The following is a 16,468-nucleotide window of genomic DNA, read 5'->3' as shown; positions in this document are numbered from 1 at the left end:
GAAATCAATAATAGAAAAACAAGGCAATAATTGAATATCAATGCAGATAGTAATCATTATACAATGGAAAACAATGTACACTAACTTTGTTTAAGTTCATTTAAATTTTTTTACAAAACAATAATAAGTAACCTCGAATGCAGATATACACGTTCGCATGCGTTTACGACCAATTGTCTGAAATATGAAGTTTCCATTGTTATGTTTATTGAAAGCATCTTTTTTTTTTTATAAAAGTGCTTATTTATTTTGGTGTATACCTTGTTACTAGTTTCAACTGTTTAAGCTCTCCTCGAAAAGGAAAACAAAACATAACTTTATTAGCACTTGCTTTTAGATAAGACTGTTTTACGAGCCTTATTTTTCAGCAAAAGTAGACGACATTCAATCGTGCCGTTATGTTAGGAAGAATAAATCTACAATTGATTATCTTGATTTTGATGTTTTGCTTTTTCTGACAGTCATTCGAATATACCTGTTTAAAAACTCGCCAAAAGTTTTGCTTCTGATGTTGTGAGATTATTCCACAAGTTTGAAAATTCTCCTGAATCTAATAATAAAAAGAGTCAATATTGAATATTAATGAAGTAAGTTAGTAATGAACAATTGAAATATCAAATTTGTTAAAGTTCATCTAGATTTGTTTACAAAAATAGTCAGCAACCTCGAATGCAGATATATGTGTTCGAATGCGTTTACGACTTCTTGTCTGAAAAATCAAATCATAATTGTTATGTTCATTGAAATATATAGCATTTGCTATAGGATAAGATTATTTTACGTGCCTACTTTTTAAGTATTTTTTTTTAAGCTAAAGTAAAGCACATTCTATAGTGCCGTTATATTACGTAGAATATATGTACCGTTGATTCTTATTCATATTTCGCCTTTAGGTCTCAAGAAATGAATTAGCTTAACTTTTCTATGAGGCGTAATGTAATATCTATGTTTAAGGATGTACACCTCTGAGGAGCCAACAATTTCTGGAATTAAACATTTTTTTCTAAACCTGCTTTTTGAGTTTATAAGACTGTAATAAAATCATTGGTGAAGAAAAAATCATATCGTGGTGCACTTCTTTTTCTGCTACAGCCCTTTGAAAATGCCCAATTGTGATGATTTTCCCATTTTTCATCGATTTTTACCTATTTTTGGGCTATAATCATGAAAAAAATCCCAGTTCCACAATTAAACTTTTTTTCATACTTTCTACAAAGATGAAGTGGACCAATCTGACTAAATTTTACTTAATAAAACTATAGGTAGGTGTACCATGGTCAATTTTACATTTTTGTTATTTTCTTAGTTTTATGAACAAAAAGCATATAATTTCAACTTTTTTGTTATAAATGATTGAAAAAAATACATATCTAAGAAATTTGAACAGACCAAAATGACATGGGATGAACATGATTCTTGTAAAACCATTTTTTGTATCCCTCACCCATTTTCTCAAAATATTGGCTAAAAACATTTGTAAATATACAGACTTGATTTGTCGTAAAATTTGAAAACTGGATTACTCAAAAACCATTCATTGTAAATCTACAATTTTTCGACAGCGTTATGTTTAATTATAATCTTTTTAAAATTCATTGATATTTTACACTTGTATCACATATTTTGGAAATTATTCAAGAACGATATTTCAACGAGACTGAACGAGACTGAAGAGTCAGAAGAATACATCCTTAAACAAACAAACAAACCATAACCACCAGACCAGAGATGGTCGGTGACCTTGACCCTAGTATATACGCACTTGTTCTAAACAGTGAACACAACACTTTACTTAAATTCTTTTTAGTTATTTTATTGTTTATTTAAATTTAGGAAGTTTGAAAGTTACTTAAAATATAATTATCTTGTCTTTTTAAAAGACCCAATAAATTCAAAAGTATCATTTATCAACATCTTAAGAAGCACAGTCATCCTATTAAATATTTAACAGTTCAACCTTTAGAAGAAGTAAATAAGCAGCCTGGTGAATCTCATTCCAAGTTTGTACGATCACGAAAAATAAATGAATTAAATTGGATTAAAAAATTACAGACAGTCTACCCTCTCGGTCTTAATGATAATATCATGGGAATTGGCAATATATCAAGAACCGATTCTGTTAACATTTTGGATATAGTTTCTAAAACTGTTCGTAAAAATCGTTCTCATGGACGCAGAAAAAATCGCAATCAAAGAAAATTTCGGACCAACAATACAAATATTTCGGACCTAATTTCCATTTCAAAAAACAACGGCAGACATTATCTGTTAACCAAGCTTTGTTCTTTACCTATAAATAAATTAAATAAAATTTTAGAGGATTGCAACACAATTTCATATTACAGTCCTAAGTATGAAATTGTCCAAATTATAATGGCATATTGTTATTCTAAACTGTTTCCAAAAATTGATCGCCCTGAAGATCATAAAAAACATTTTATTAAAATAAAGTATGTCAATAAAGGTTTTGATTTTGTAAATATTGCCGGTATTTTTAACGACCATTCTGTTAAAGACCAAATTCCTGGATATTTTGATAATACTGAACTCCCTCTCATTTGTTATATTTACAAGAAATCTACCCGAAAATATGTGTTTAATTATAGCCAATTGTGTAAAGATGTAAATATCACTGAAAATACACCTATGTCGTGTAATTGCAGTAATTCAGAATACACCTATGGACCAATTTCCCATGTTATAACAGGAGACCTTAACATCGTTCGCGACCGAGAGTTAAAATCATTCCTCAGTAAAGGACCTAAATATCGTCCCCCGTCAACTATTAACTGGAATGAGTGTCGTAATATCATCAACGACTCACTCCGCGCCTACTGTTTGAAATGGGTAAAACGGGAAAAAGCTGACAAAAAATCTTTGGACTCTTTTATTAATTCAGTAATGAAGATAGTTGATATTCGAATACAACATTTTAAAGAACATTTTACCCTCAACAAAAACTATAAAAACCCTATTTCGCGTATCAAAAATAAACTAACAGAACTAGCCAAGGAATTTGTTTTTGTCCCGGCTGATAAAGCTGCTAATAATATCATTATTGTTTGACGTAAATTTTATATAGAGGTTCTGCAAAAGGAAATCACGAATTCACCAACATTGCAACTGACTTCATTTTCAGAAAACGACATCTGTAACAAACATAAACTTTTAGCTACTTCTTTACAAGCAGAACCAAACACAATGAAAGTCCCAACTATGTACTGGCTTCCGAAGCTGCACAAAAAACCTTACAAATATAGATTTATTTCATCTTCCAGCCATTGTTCAACTACTAAATTGTCTGTTTTACTTACTAGTACACTTGGTACAATAAAAAACCTGATAATAAATTGTTCAAATAAGGCCTTTGAAAATAGTGGAATTAATTACTTTTGGAGTGTCAAAAACTCGTTGGAAGTACTTGATAAATTGCATGCATATATTGGTGATTTTGAATCTGTTCAAAGTTTTGATTTTTCTACCCTATATACCACTTTGCCTCATATTCTTATTAAGAAAAAATTCACATCCCTAATTAACTGGGCATTTAAAAAGTCGGAATGCGAGTACATATGTTCAAACTCTTTTAGATCATTTTTTAGTAGCAATAAACAAAATAAATATGTCAATTGGACATGCTTTGATACTATTTATGCACTTGAATTTTTACTTGATAACATTTTTGTTCGCTTTGGAGATTCCGTATATCGTCAAGTTATTGGAATTCCAATGGGGACTAACTGTGCACCACTTATTGCGGACCTGTTTTTGTATTGTTATGAGTTACAATTTATGACTAAAATTAGCAAAGACCCATCAAAACAACATTTGATACAAAAATTTAACAATACTTTTAGATATTTGGATGATATATTGGCTCTAAATAATGACGACTTCAGTATGTATACTAAAGAAATTTATCCTGTAGAACTTACTTTAAATAAAGCTAATGAAAACAATGACCACTGCCCTTTCCTCGATCTTGATATCTATATCATAAACGGGAAGCTTAATACAAAAATTTATGATAAAAGAGATGATTTTTCATTTCCTATTGTTAATTATCCATTTTTAGATGGTGACGTTCCCTTGTCACCATCGTATGGTGTTTATATATCTCAACTTGTACGATTCGCTCGTGTATGTAACAATGTATTAGATTTTAGCGAGAGAAATTTATGTATTACTGAAAAATTATTACACCAGGGTTTTCGATATCACAAACTGGTCAAAACATTTACTAAATTTTATCACCGGTATAAGGAAATAATTCGTAAATATAACTCAACATGCAGACATCTTATACGTTCAGGTATTTCACATCCAAAATTTTATGGAAATATTCTTTATAAAGCACAAAAATGTCAGTATTCTCCTCAGAAACTAACAAAACCTTTAAATAGACTTATTAAAAGGGGATATAGTTACAATACTGTTGTCAGGTCATTAAAGATTGCATATTTTGGCTTTAACATTGATTCACTGATAGGGTCTTTGCATCGGAACTAAACACATTTATTTCTAAAAAAACAGTTGTTGGCATGACACGGGTTATGTTCTTCTCATATATTTTATGATAGTATGATACTAAACCCCTAACGGGAGGGATTGTACCTGATATTCATATGATGAAGACATAATCTTTCAATCAGTTTAATTGAGGTCTGGAGCTGGCATGTCAGTTAACTGCTAGTAGTCTGTTGTTATTTATGTATTATTGTCATTTTATTTATTTTCTTTTGTTACATCTTTTGACATCAGACTCGGACTTCTCTTGAACTGAATTTTAATGTGCGTATTGTTATTCTTTTACTTTTCTACATTGGCTAGAGGTATAGGGGGAGGGTTGAGATCTCATAAACATGTTTAACCCCGCCGCAATTTTGCGCCTGTCCCAAGTCAGGAGCCTCTGGCCTTTGTTAGTCTTGTATGATTTTAAATTTTAGTTTCTTGTGTATAATTCGGAGTTTAGTATGACGTCCATTATCACTGTACTATTATGCATATTTTAGGGGCCAGCTGAAGGACACCTACGGGTGCGGGAATTCTCGCTACATTGAAGACCCATTGGTTGCCTTCGGCTGTTGTTTGCTCTATGGTCGGGTGGTTGTCGCTTTGACATATTCACCATTTCCTTTCTCAATTTTATTTTTATTTGATGCAAGACACGTGCTAATGTTAATAAGAAAAACAGATGTCTTGTCTACGACGTTTGACAAGTGTTGCTGGAAATGAATTAAACTTTTTTTTTTGTCTACAATGTATGACAAGTTTATTCATTTAAGTTATTCCCTGTGCTGGACGGCACATTTGCTACTTTATTCTTTTACTCCTGTTTGTTGAACAGGTAGATATTTAAAAGTATTTCTTTTTACCTAAATGGCGTGTGTACTCTTAACATTTATTCACATTATGTTTTTTTACAATGGCTAAATTTGATTATGCAGATGTTATGCTTTGCAAGATGTTGTCCTCCTCCTCCTCCTCCTCTTTCTCCTCCTCCTCCTCTTTCTCCTCCTCCTCCTCTTTCTTGTCCTCCTCCTCCTCCTCCTCTTCCTCCTCCTCCTCCTCCTCCTCATCATCATCATCATCATCATCATCATCATCATCATCATCATCATCATCATCATCATCATCATCATCATCATCATCATCATCATCATCATCATCATCATCATCATCATCATCATCATCATCATCATCATCATCATCATCATCATCATCATCATCATCATCATCATCATCATCATCATCATCATCATCATCATCATCATCATCATCATCATCATCATCATCATCATCATCATCATCATCATCATCATCATCATCATCATCATCATCATCATCATCATCATCATCATCATCATCATCATCATTCATCACCACCACCACCTTTGTTGTGTATGAAGATGGGAATTTTCTTCTAAAGCCCTTAACGTCCTTAACGTCCCTGTGAAAACGCAAAACTGCAAAACTCCGAAGAAGTGTACTATTTATATCAACTTCTTATTAGTATCGTATTGATATTAGAATTAATGGCCGAGTTAAATCACTAACAGAATTTAAAATTATGCTAGACTTTTATTTACAAGTAATTCCAAACTGGGTAAAAACAGGAGAAAGTTTTACAAAATTCAAATATTAGAAAACAGATTATTTTTGGAAACCGATACGTTAAACATTGCAACAATAGTTTGTTCTTTCAAAACTGGGTAGCGAGTGGATTGATTTATATCAACGACTTACTTGATCTTGCGGGAAAGTGATCAGATGTTTTTGTTTTTTTTTATTTTAGAAAAATTAAACAATAAGTCTAATTGGATTGTAAAGTTTACAATCGTAAAATCTTCCATCCCAACGGAATTGAAGGAAACTCTCTAAAGAGTAAAATCAGTATCAATAAGGACAATTTGATATGTGGAAATAAACAAATACAATCAAAATATATATATAATAAAATGTTATATAATAGTCTAGTAGATCAAAAATATTCACAGGCAATTGGTATAAATATTTGGACAAGCAATTTATAGTTAGATAGCAAGCTAAATTTCATTCGTAAACGATTTGATATCTAAATCTTTAAGAGAGAATAAGATGAAAATGTTTAGATGGAAACTACTACATTATAGTATTCCAACAAAGTAATTACTATGTAAATGGAAAATTTCTGATAAAAATGAATGTATTTTTTTTTGTTAAACAGAAGAGGAAGATTACTTTTATTTCTTTATAACGTGTTATTTTTTAATAGACTTTAGGGATAAAGTAGAACATCTTGCACAAATAAATTTTGTAAAATAAAATATCAGTTAAACATATAGTATTTGGATTCAACATATCAGATAAGGGTTCTTATGGTTTTAACTATTTTGTGACAGTTTTAGATTTTTGCATTTTCAAATTATACTATGTTTCAGAGCAGAAATTGAAATATACAGATGTGTATGAATTGTTTATAAAGAAATTAAGAAGGGTTATGAATGAAAGCAAAATAATCTCTCGAAGTGTATATTTCACAAATTTGAAGAAATTGATTTAATAGAATAATTTGCATATAATGTAATAGTTTATGTAATATTGTTGATTATATTGTGAGTATGTTCCTGGCTACTTAGAGTTTTTTTTCACAGGAATACTCCACTGGCGCTTGGACAGTTAAGTATAATTGTAACAAACTATCTTTAGAATAAGGAATGTATTTGTGAAAAAAACATAATATTTATTACGACGAAACTGCTGAATACAAAGTAAAGGAGGTAGCTTAAATTTCGTTCAGTATTACAAAAACCTACATAAAATTAATCATATTTGACAATATAACATTCAGATATTTGAAAGAAAACATAAATACAACTAAAGTAGGAAAATTCTATCTGTTGCCTAAAATACATAACCTATCTGAAAATATACTAACAGAAATGGATAGAAATGAAACAGCTAGACGAGAAAATTTAATTCCGAGCAGACCAATTGTATCCTTGTGTGAAACACCTCTACACAATATTGGACACTATATCGATTATTTTCCTGTTCCGTTTGTTAAACAAGAGGCTCTCAAGAGTCTAAATCGCTCATCTGTTATTGTTTTGCTGAAATCTTTCATCAATGATTATTTTTGCTTTTTAATGTATTCTAATATGTGGCTTAAAAATGCAATTCAAATGTGCATAGTATCAGTCATATTTTCTTCAAAAGCAAATAAATGCATTTTATCCATAGTGTCTCTGTTTCTAGACTTACAACAAGTAAATACAATACAAAATTTATCCTAGATTAATTTGCAAGATTTGTTTAAAAACATAGACAACATGTGTAAAATTGTCCTTAAGGTGGTACCCAACACCTTTACTAAAATTAAGATGGCTCGTTTAATTCTCATAAAATTTAAACAAAGTATTTACTATGGCCCTTTGACAAAAATATAAAAATTTCAAAAAATTTGAACCAACGAATTTATCAGAAAAAATACACTGGTTACATAGCAGTTTGACAAACTCTAATTTTGGTCACTGAGAAGCTTAATATTCCCTTAACAACACAACGAAATTAAAACGTTTACCTGATTTTACAGAGTTATCTCCCTGTAGTGTTAGGTACCACCTTAAAGAGCAAATACATCCATAACGGGTCAATTGAAAATTTTGGAAACATAAAACCTTGACCTTACTTTGTTGAAAATTTTTGCTGTTTACAATTTATCTTAATCTTCAGTAATATTCAAGATAATAACAAAAAACTGAACATTTTTCTTAAAAACCAATTAAGTAGCAACAACCCAACAATGGGTTCTTCGGTTTATCTGAAAATTTCAGGGCTGATAAATTTAGACCTTTTAAACCAGTTTACCCTTTGTCAGATTTGCTCTGAATGCTTTAGTTTCTGAGATATAAGCCAAAACTGGCGGCGACGGACGACGACGGAGGCCAAGTATTAGTCAAAGCTCACATGGTGCCCTTCGGACCTCGCTGAACTTAAAAAAATATTCATATATATAAAAGATAAGTCAAGTTTTATAAATTCGATTGAAAATATAAAACCCAAACGTGACTGTTACCTATAAGTAGCATTCGATGCCAATTATATGTACACTTGTTTTACATTTAATGACATACTGAAGCCACAAACGGGGAACTGACCAATATTGATCCAAGCAAGAATGAAATCAAAGTGCCACCAAAGAACAGTATACAACGCCTTTTAAGGCTTTTTTTAAGAGAAAAAAATGAAAATGAATTTATTTTTAACAATAAACATTACCGTGAAACCTTGGGCGGACCTTACAATGGTTGTGTTTCTTCAAACATGTTACAACGCTTTCAACACAGAAACCCTATGATAATCACTTCCAGATTTAGGGATGACGGCTGGATTATATATTCCGGGCCTATAGAGGAAATACACGAGCTAATAATAATAGATAATTCTCCGCTCACTGACCTACTGAATGACGAATGCGCGTTTCAACCCCAGGCGCTGCATGAAAACTACAAAATCACAAACGGTGTTGTACACTTTCTATTAGTCTGCTCAAAATATGATGCGCATCGAAAATAGATGTTTGACACGCTTAAAAATAATGACATAATAGATCTCTCATTGAAACACCTTCTATCCGGATACACACACACTTTTAGTCACATAAGGGACACTAATATACTTATAAGAAAATAAGGAAGACTCTCCAATATTTGTTTCATTTAGTCTTAGACTAGATATTATAAAATAAACAATAATGTATTTTGAACCAGTGTATATGAAGTAAATCTCAGATGGTCCCTCAAGTTAAACTATTTTATCAAGTTATACAATAAACAATTTTAAAGAAAAATAAAAACTCACCCAAATCTGAAATCATTTCCTTTTTTAATACACATAGAATAATAATAAGCAAGTCAGAAGTGCAATGCACACTTCACCTTTGTGTCAGTCCATTTAGCGAAATAAAATAGACCTTTTCTACCTGTGTCATACATCAGTAAATCAATCACCTTTCAAACACGAGTACTAATTGACCATGAAATGCACGCATTTAATTTTAACAAGTATCAACATTCAATTTGAACACTATGATCTATTGAAGATTAGAACACTAGATAATTTAACAGTATATAATAAGGGTAAAATACAACAACACTTTAATATTCTCTACAATGGATAATTACTGTCATACTTTTTAGAAATTAAAAAATAAAAACAACACAATACAACACGCTTTGTTTGTATATGTAACAATAGAAACATTTGCTACAGCCGTTTTTCATGAAAAGTGCGACTAACATTTGTCTTGCTTATTTAACGTTATATGTTAAAAGCTAAAGGAAAAGTGAGAACAAAGAAAAATGCAATATATGTCTTTTCAGATCATCCCAAACTGACAATTATAGTCATATTATTAGAAAATAAGAAAAACCAACAAACACAATCAATACGCTCATATATTTTTTGGAATAGAAGTGCTAAATCCTTTATATGACAATAGAATGATAAAATCTTAATTTGTACTAGAGGATGTTAGTTACATAAACACACACAGATTTTTGTATATATAGTCAAATGCGTTTTGTTAGAAGATACTTTTTCACTTTTTTGGTCTTTTGGAAAATGTTGTTTGTGCTGTATTTAGACCCTTCATCAACGAAAATTGTTTGACATGCTTACATTGGTAGCATTTTTCAAACTAGCATATGTCTTGTTCTATGTTTCTAAATATACTTTGATAAGTATATCACAGACGACAAAAAGGTGAACAACCAGATAAAATTTCTAAACAATTATATGATACCTATCAGTTAATAATTAACATTTCATTAGTAACTATCATTGGCTTTTTTTCATTTTCCTATTATATGTACCTCCTGTTATGTGTTTTTCCTCCATAGATAAACACTCTATGGGAACAAAGTCAACCATGTTCGTCACATATTCATATAATTAATCGCCAAAATGTAATACATAAAATAAATTAAGGACTAAACATATATATACATAATATTTATGCTGTATGAATTAAAGATGCAATTACTACATAAGTAAGCCGCCAACCAAAAGCAATAACAACAACGTCACACATGTACAAATAAAATAATTGTTTCGTTCAATGTATGATTGGATGCAATAGTACAGAGCCACGTCAAATGAATAACAGACCTGACAATAAAAGTTATATTAAAACAGACAAATGAAAGAACACTATAACACGTTATTATTTTAAAAATACTGCACTCCAATGAATAATCAAAACGGCAGTCCTTCATCAAATGGTAAAATCAAAAAGTCATAATGCAAATTGTTGCAAACTGGTAACTAGTATATGATAAACAACAAACTATGAAGATGTCAAAGAATCACCTTTACGTCGTGAAAAGGAAGCAAATGATACCCAAGGGACATTCAAACTCATAAGTCGAAAATAAACTGACAACGCCATGTAGGTTTACTTGTTTAGTACGAAATTACATGAAGTGAGTACGATTTTGCTTTATTACGAGACTCTCGCTGTTTGACATATTCGACTTAAAATAAAATATTTCAAATTACTATCTTCAATGTTGACGACAATATGGCTTAACTTTAATTGAAAATAAAAGACAGAAATTATATAGTTCAGGTTCAAATGAATAATAGTTCAAATAAGTCAAACAACTGTGTAAATGTCTCGAAAAGAACCCTTTCACCCCATTGCAAGTGAAATGAAAACATTTAATCAAAATTGTTTGGAAAATTGATCGTCTTGGCGAGTCATGCTAGTCATGCTATAAGCTCACGAAGGCATGTTTCCATTTCGATTCATAAAAAGAGTGTAACGGAACGCAAATGTACTTTAGAAATGTCTTAAATTACTTGTTGTGGACATCTGTATGATTTGTTAAATGATAGTTGACTTTTCGACAGATTACTATTAATATCGTAAACTATGAATTATCTTCAGGTGTGTAATAAAAAAATCTACAAATTAAAGATTTTCTTTATTAGAACGTCTATTTATCCAAACAGAATAAATGAAACAAACTTACCATTATTCGTTAACTACAAATTATCGTCAAAAGTGTAATGAAAGGTAATTTAAATTTCGCTACACAATAAAGATTTTCTTTACTTAAACGTTTAGTAAGCCAAACATAATGATTAAAGCAAAATTATCATTCACGTTAGCTTTACAAATTGTATCACTGATCACAAACTGTCAAATTTATACAGATTAATCCCACTTCGAACATCTGTCTCTTTTTGTATAAAACCTTATATAAATTATGGTATAAAATTTCTAAACTTGCAATAACAAAGTCATGAATGGACATTGGTATAATAAAAATCAACATTGATATCAATAAAAGTGAGACGAAGTGTATCAGTTTAAATTCAATATTTAGGCTATACTAAAATATAGAAAATAAAAGAATGAAATGTATTTGGGTTGATAGTTAAAATAATGTTGACGTCTGTAATATCTGAAAACGAAATGTCTTTTGCATTATTCGAAGGTGGTCTAATATCTAGAACTGCTGTATTGATGGGATATATAAACTGATTTTAGTTATATTTGGTTAGAAAAAGCTTGTGTTCATTAAAAACGTAAATTAAAGAACAAGATAATGTATTTCTCTTTTCTATGATGCTCTTAGACGAAGTTTCAATCGTTCAAATATCGAAACTATTTCACAGTTATGGCATACCTCTAGTTGAAATATGTTCACGGAAAAAGAGTCAAGGGAAAAAGGTCATTAATTTGGAAAATAAAGAGTCACACATTTTGATAAATGTAGGGAGAAACAGCCACAAATCACAAATGTCAACATCAAATTTTGTACAATTATTTGATATTTCATCGTCCATTTTTGAAATTATACTGAAATTTAAATGGCAACTTATGTCCTTCTGGTATCTTTCGTCCCTCTTTTATGATATTGTGTATATGAGAATCCACTATTTTTAAGGTTTCAATTGTTTATCTGTCCAGATATTACACAATTGACAGGGAAACAGTTAACTGGAGTCATGTAGTTAGTAAGTAACCGCCTGTTGGATTGTAATCATTTGTTTTAATCTTATAAACGTATTTATTTGCAATAAACACAAATCGAAATGCATCCCTGTATTTTAGAATTAAACACTCAATTCAAATCAATCTTGAGACCAAATATCAATATACTCTTTTCATAGAGCTTTTTTACATTTTGACAAAAGGTACGAACGAACGTAAAGGAAGCACGTATTACATTTAAACAATAACAATAAAGAGTCTTTGGTTGATCCGGTAAAACAGCATTTATCTGCTTGACCACAATACTTTTTTGTCAAATTGGGAATCAGAATATTTGTTTAGGAAAAGTCATAACCCCCTGAAGTTAAATGCTCGTACTTTTACACTGATAGCAAAAACGAAAAACTTTTTTGGGGGAAATTAAACGGTCTCTCTCTCTCTCTATCTGATTAATTGTGTTTACTAGATTAAGGCTAATATCTAGAATTAGAGGTTATGAACGTGTCTTTTGGGTAGAGATACTCTAGTACGCCACACTCCTTTTCCTGTATGGCTTTCAACAATGACAAAAAACTTTTGTTCTGATAAACATGTTATGACACATTTTGACACAACCTTTTTCAACTTTTGATCTTCAGTGCTGTACAACTTTGTACTTTTTTTCGCTTTCGATCTTTTATATCTGGGCGTCACTAGTGAGTCTTGTGTGAACGAGGCGCGTTTTTGGCGTATTGAATTTTAAACCTGATGCTTTTTGTTATTCATTAATCATGTGTTTCTTTGTCTAATACGTTCTCCTATTTATTTGTATTGTAGTCCTGTAATATTATGTTGTCATTTCAATGTTATATTTAACATTGCCATTAAAGTGCGAGGTTTTGCATGCCACAAAACCAGGTTCAACCCACCATTTTTTCTGTTAAACATGTCCTGTACCAATTCAGGAATATGGCCATTGTTATATTATAGTTCGTTTCTGTGTGTGTTACAATTTAACGTTGCGTCGTTTGTTTTCTCTTATTTTTGAGTGTAAATTGACATTGCGATACGACGTGTCACGGTACTTGTCTATCCTAAATTCTTGTATTGGTTTTGATCTTATATTTGTTATTCTCCTGGGATTTTGTCTGATGCTTGGTCCATTTCTCTGTGTGTTACATTGTAGTCTTGTGTCGTTGTTCTCCTCTTATATTTATGCGTTTCCCTCAGTTTTAGTTTGTTACCCCGATTTTGTTTTTTGTCCATGGATTTATGAGTTTGAACAGCGGTATACTACTGTTGCCTTTATTTATGTGTACATTTATATCAACTGGAACAATTATCAAGAGACATACTTCCTGTGTTTCAATATTTTAAATCACCCATGCAACTCATCTACAGCAGGAATTTTTAAGTTCTAAACCATGATACATTTTTTTTCCTTTTACCAGAACTATCCTCTTTGCTTTGAAAATTATGAGAAATTATTCAAAAGTTGGTTAGAAGACCTGCGGGGTAAAACCAAAAAAATAGAGTTGGTATTTGCTGCTTATCTACTAAACATGTGGCATTAAGGAGTAAGAACAAAGACTGGTCAGCTCAGAGTCAGAATAATGTGTAAAAGTTTTCTTGCAGACTGTTACCTTGTGAACTAGCATGTTTAAAATCTGGCTCAACGTGTGGGTCTTACACAAAGCGACTCACTTTGATGTTTAAACCTTTTGGTACAGTTTTATTTTGAATATAACTTTGTAAGTTAGATAAATGATGTTCAGTTTGTAGTTTCTTTTTAGTTAAAGATCTTAATTTCTTAAAATGCTGCGCGCTATCCATGTTGTAAAGATAGCGATGGATTTGAATGGATTACACAAACAAAATTATATTCAAAGTAAAACTATATTCAAAGTAAAACTGTACCAAAAGGTTTAAACATCAAAGTGAGTCCCCAGGCACCGGGACATAAATCCAAAAGATTCATGAGCCGTTGGAATGAAATTATGTTTAACTGTTCAATCCAGCTTCTCACTAGTATCAAGATTTAAGTCTGAAACGGTCATTTTGGTCTGATCAAGTCTTAATCGACTTAATTTACCGCTAGAGAAAAACGTTAAGACCTGTTTAGACACTCAGACTCTGTTAAGATATATTGTGTTCAGTCAGATCAGTCGTGTCAAGATAAACAAGACAGATTCGTCTAGCATTCAAATAAGACTTGATTAGATCACGTTCAGATTAAATAAGACCAAAGGTGAACAACTAGTTTAGTTGCAGTAAGATCGTGTTCAGTTGTGTTAAGATTTTAAATATTTTGAATAAAACGGGCGACACTTTATCTGTTTTTATCAGGGGTTACTCCCCCTTTATGAATATAATCTCTATATCTTGGATGATATTCTTTTGTGATCTTTTAATATGACTGTATATCTATTTAATTAAATAAAGTATGCAAACTTTAAAAACAATTCATTTATTTCCGATAGAATCTTTAACATTTCATTGGTTATATGAGAAAAGATTAATTGTTGTAACCGGCAAATTTGTCATAAAAACTCCTGCATGTATGCATTCCGCCTCTAAAGATATAATGATCAGTATTAAATATATCTCAAAGATGTTCTTAAACATTGTTTGTTTCTAATGTAGAGTGATAGTTCTTATCTATATTTGGTCAAGAAACGTATATTTTAAGTATAGAATTTACTTTTTATTTTAAAATTGTACACAGATGACAGATGCTTGGTGAAAGTTATTTACATTTTAATAAACGGATTATTTAAGCAGTCAACCGAAACGGATGAGCATAAACTACCTAAATAATTACGCATTCGTGTCACTGGACGTATAATGAATGAAGTTCCATGTTTTATCTTTAATATAAGATGTATAAGGTTAAACCGGGTTATATTATTACATTTACAAATAAAACATTATTTTATATTTTTTTAGATAAATGCAACAATTATATTAGCATATTTTAAAAATTTAATTGACAGTTTATATTGACCATTATATACATATAAAGACCGATGTCGATAACTCATTTGAATTTTTTTTTTCGCCATTTTTTTTTTTAGCACGAATTAAATACAAGAGTAAATCATATCATAGAAAAATAGCAAACAACGTTAGTTAAGACACGATTGATAAAATCTAATGTACGGTTTATATTTCTGTTTCGTATCAGATTTGTTGAAGCACCAGTGTTACTACTCATTTTGAAAAACAGTGAGACGCTTACTTGCTATTTCGGAATTGGCCAAAAAGCTATAAAATAACGTAGCGAAATGACCGTATTTATAGATTATACTTTTGTTTTTCATTTTTAATTGTTTTACACTAGTCATCTTAGGGACCTTTATAGCTTGCTGTTCGATGAGGGCCAAAGCTCCGCGTTGAGGTCGTACTTTTGACCTTTTATTAAATTATACCATGTGACTTGAATGATGGAGAGTTGTTTCATTGACACACATACCACATCTTCTTATTTACTTATTAACTGGGAGCAGTTTACAACATTTTCATTTAGATAAAAAAAAAATATCTAAAAATTCAGTAAATCAAATGGATTTGTACCATATTGTTACATTCAAATTTTTAAATTTAATTTTGATTGATAGTATACATTATACGTATTTCATTGCTTCAAAAATAATGTCCAGTGTCAAATATTACACATCGATGGCCACTTAGATTAGTTACTTTATAGAAAATCATTTCCTTGGATGGAAGTACACGCTAGTATTTTGTCCTTTAAAGTTAGTCTGTCTGTTTAATAATTCAGTTTAAGGAGAAGTCTTCGTCATTTGCAAATAGACAAAAAAAAAAGTTAAAAAAAATTGCTTACGATTGCATTCAGGCAGAGAGAAATATGTTTTATTTTATTTCAGATGATTTAGTACAGATATAAAAATATTCTTACTGATCTTTTACAATCTACAAATATAATTTGATAATGTATTTTATACACATGGTATATAAAATGCTTGTAGTATTCCGTTACCGGTT

The 16,468-nt window shown here is 30.6% G+C and overlaps 1 protein-coding gene across 8 annotated transcripts in view; it reads right to left on the bottom strand.

The window, feature by feature from the left end:
• LOC139528747 (mediator of RNA polymerase II transcription subunit 12-like) overlaps positions 1–16,468 on the bottom strand; it is a 322,630-nt gene that overhangs the window by 113,050 nt on the left and 193,112 nt on the right. Inside the window, exon 1 of one of the 8 annotated variants that reach the window (XM_071324995.1) lies at positions 11,517–11,550. The exons of 6 other annotated variants lie outside the window; for them this stretch is intronic. The gene's annotated coding sequence lies outside the window, so the exon portion shown is untranslated. Of the gene's footprint in view, positions 1–9,342; positions 9,428–11,516; positions 11,551–16,468 lie in introns of those variants that run through there. One more of the 8 variants, XM_071324987.1, reaches the window with a different exon arrangement.

The sequence above is a fragment of the Mytilus edulis genome, chromosome 1 (assembly GCF_963676685.1).
Source record: "Mytilus edulis chromosome 1, xbMytEdul2.2, whole genome shotgun sequence".
Classification (NCBI taxonomy): Eukaryota; Metazoa; Mollusca; class Bivalvia; order Mytilida; family Mytilidae; genus Mytilus; species Mytilus edulis.
Note: the sequence above shows the minus strand (reverse complement) of the source record. Positions and strands in the feature narration are given on the sequence as shown.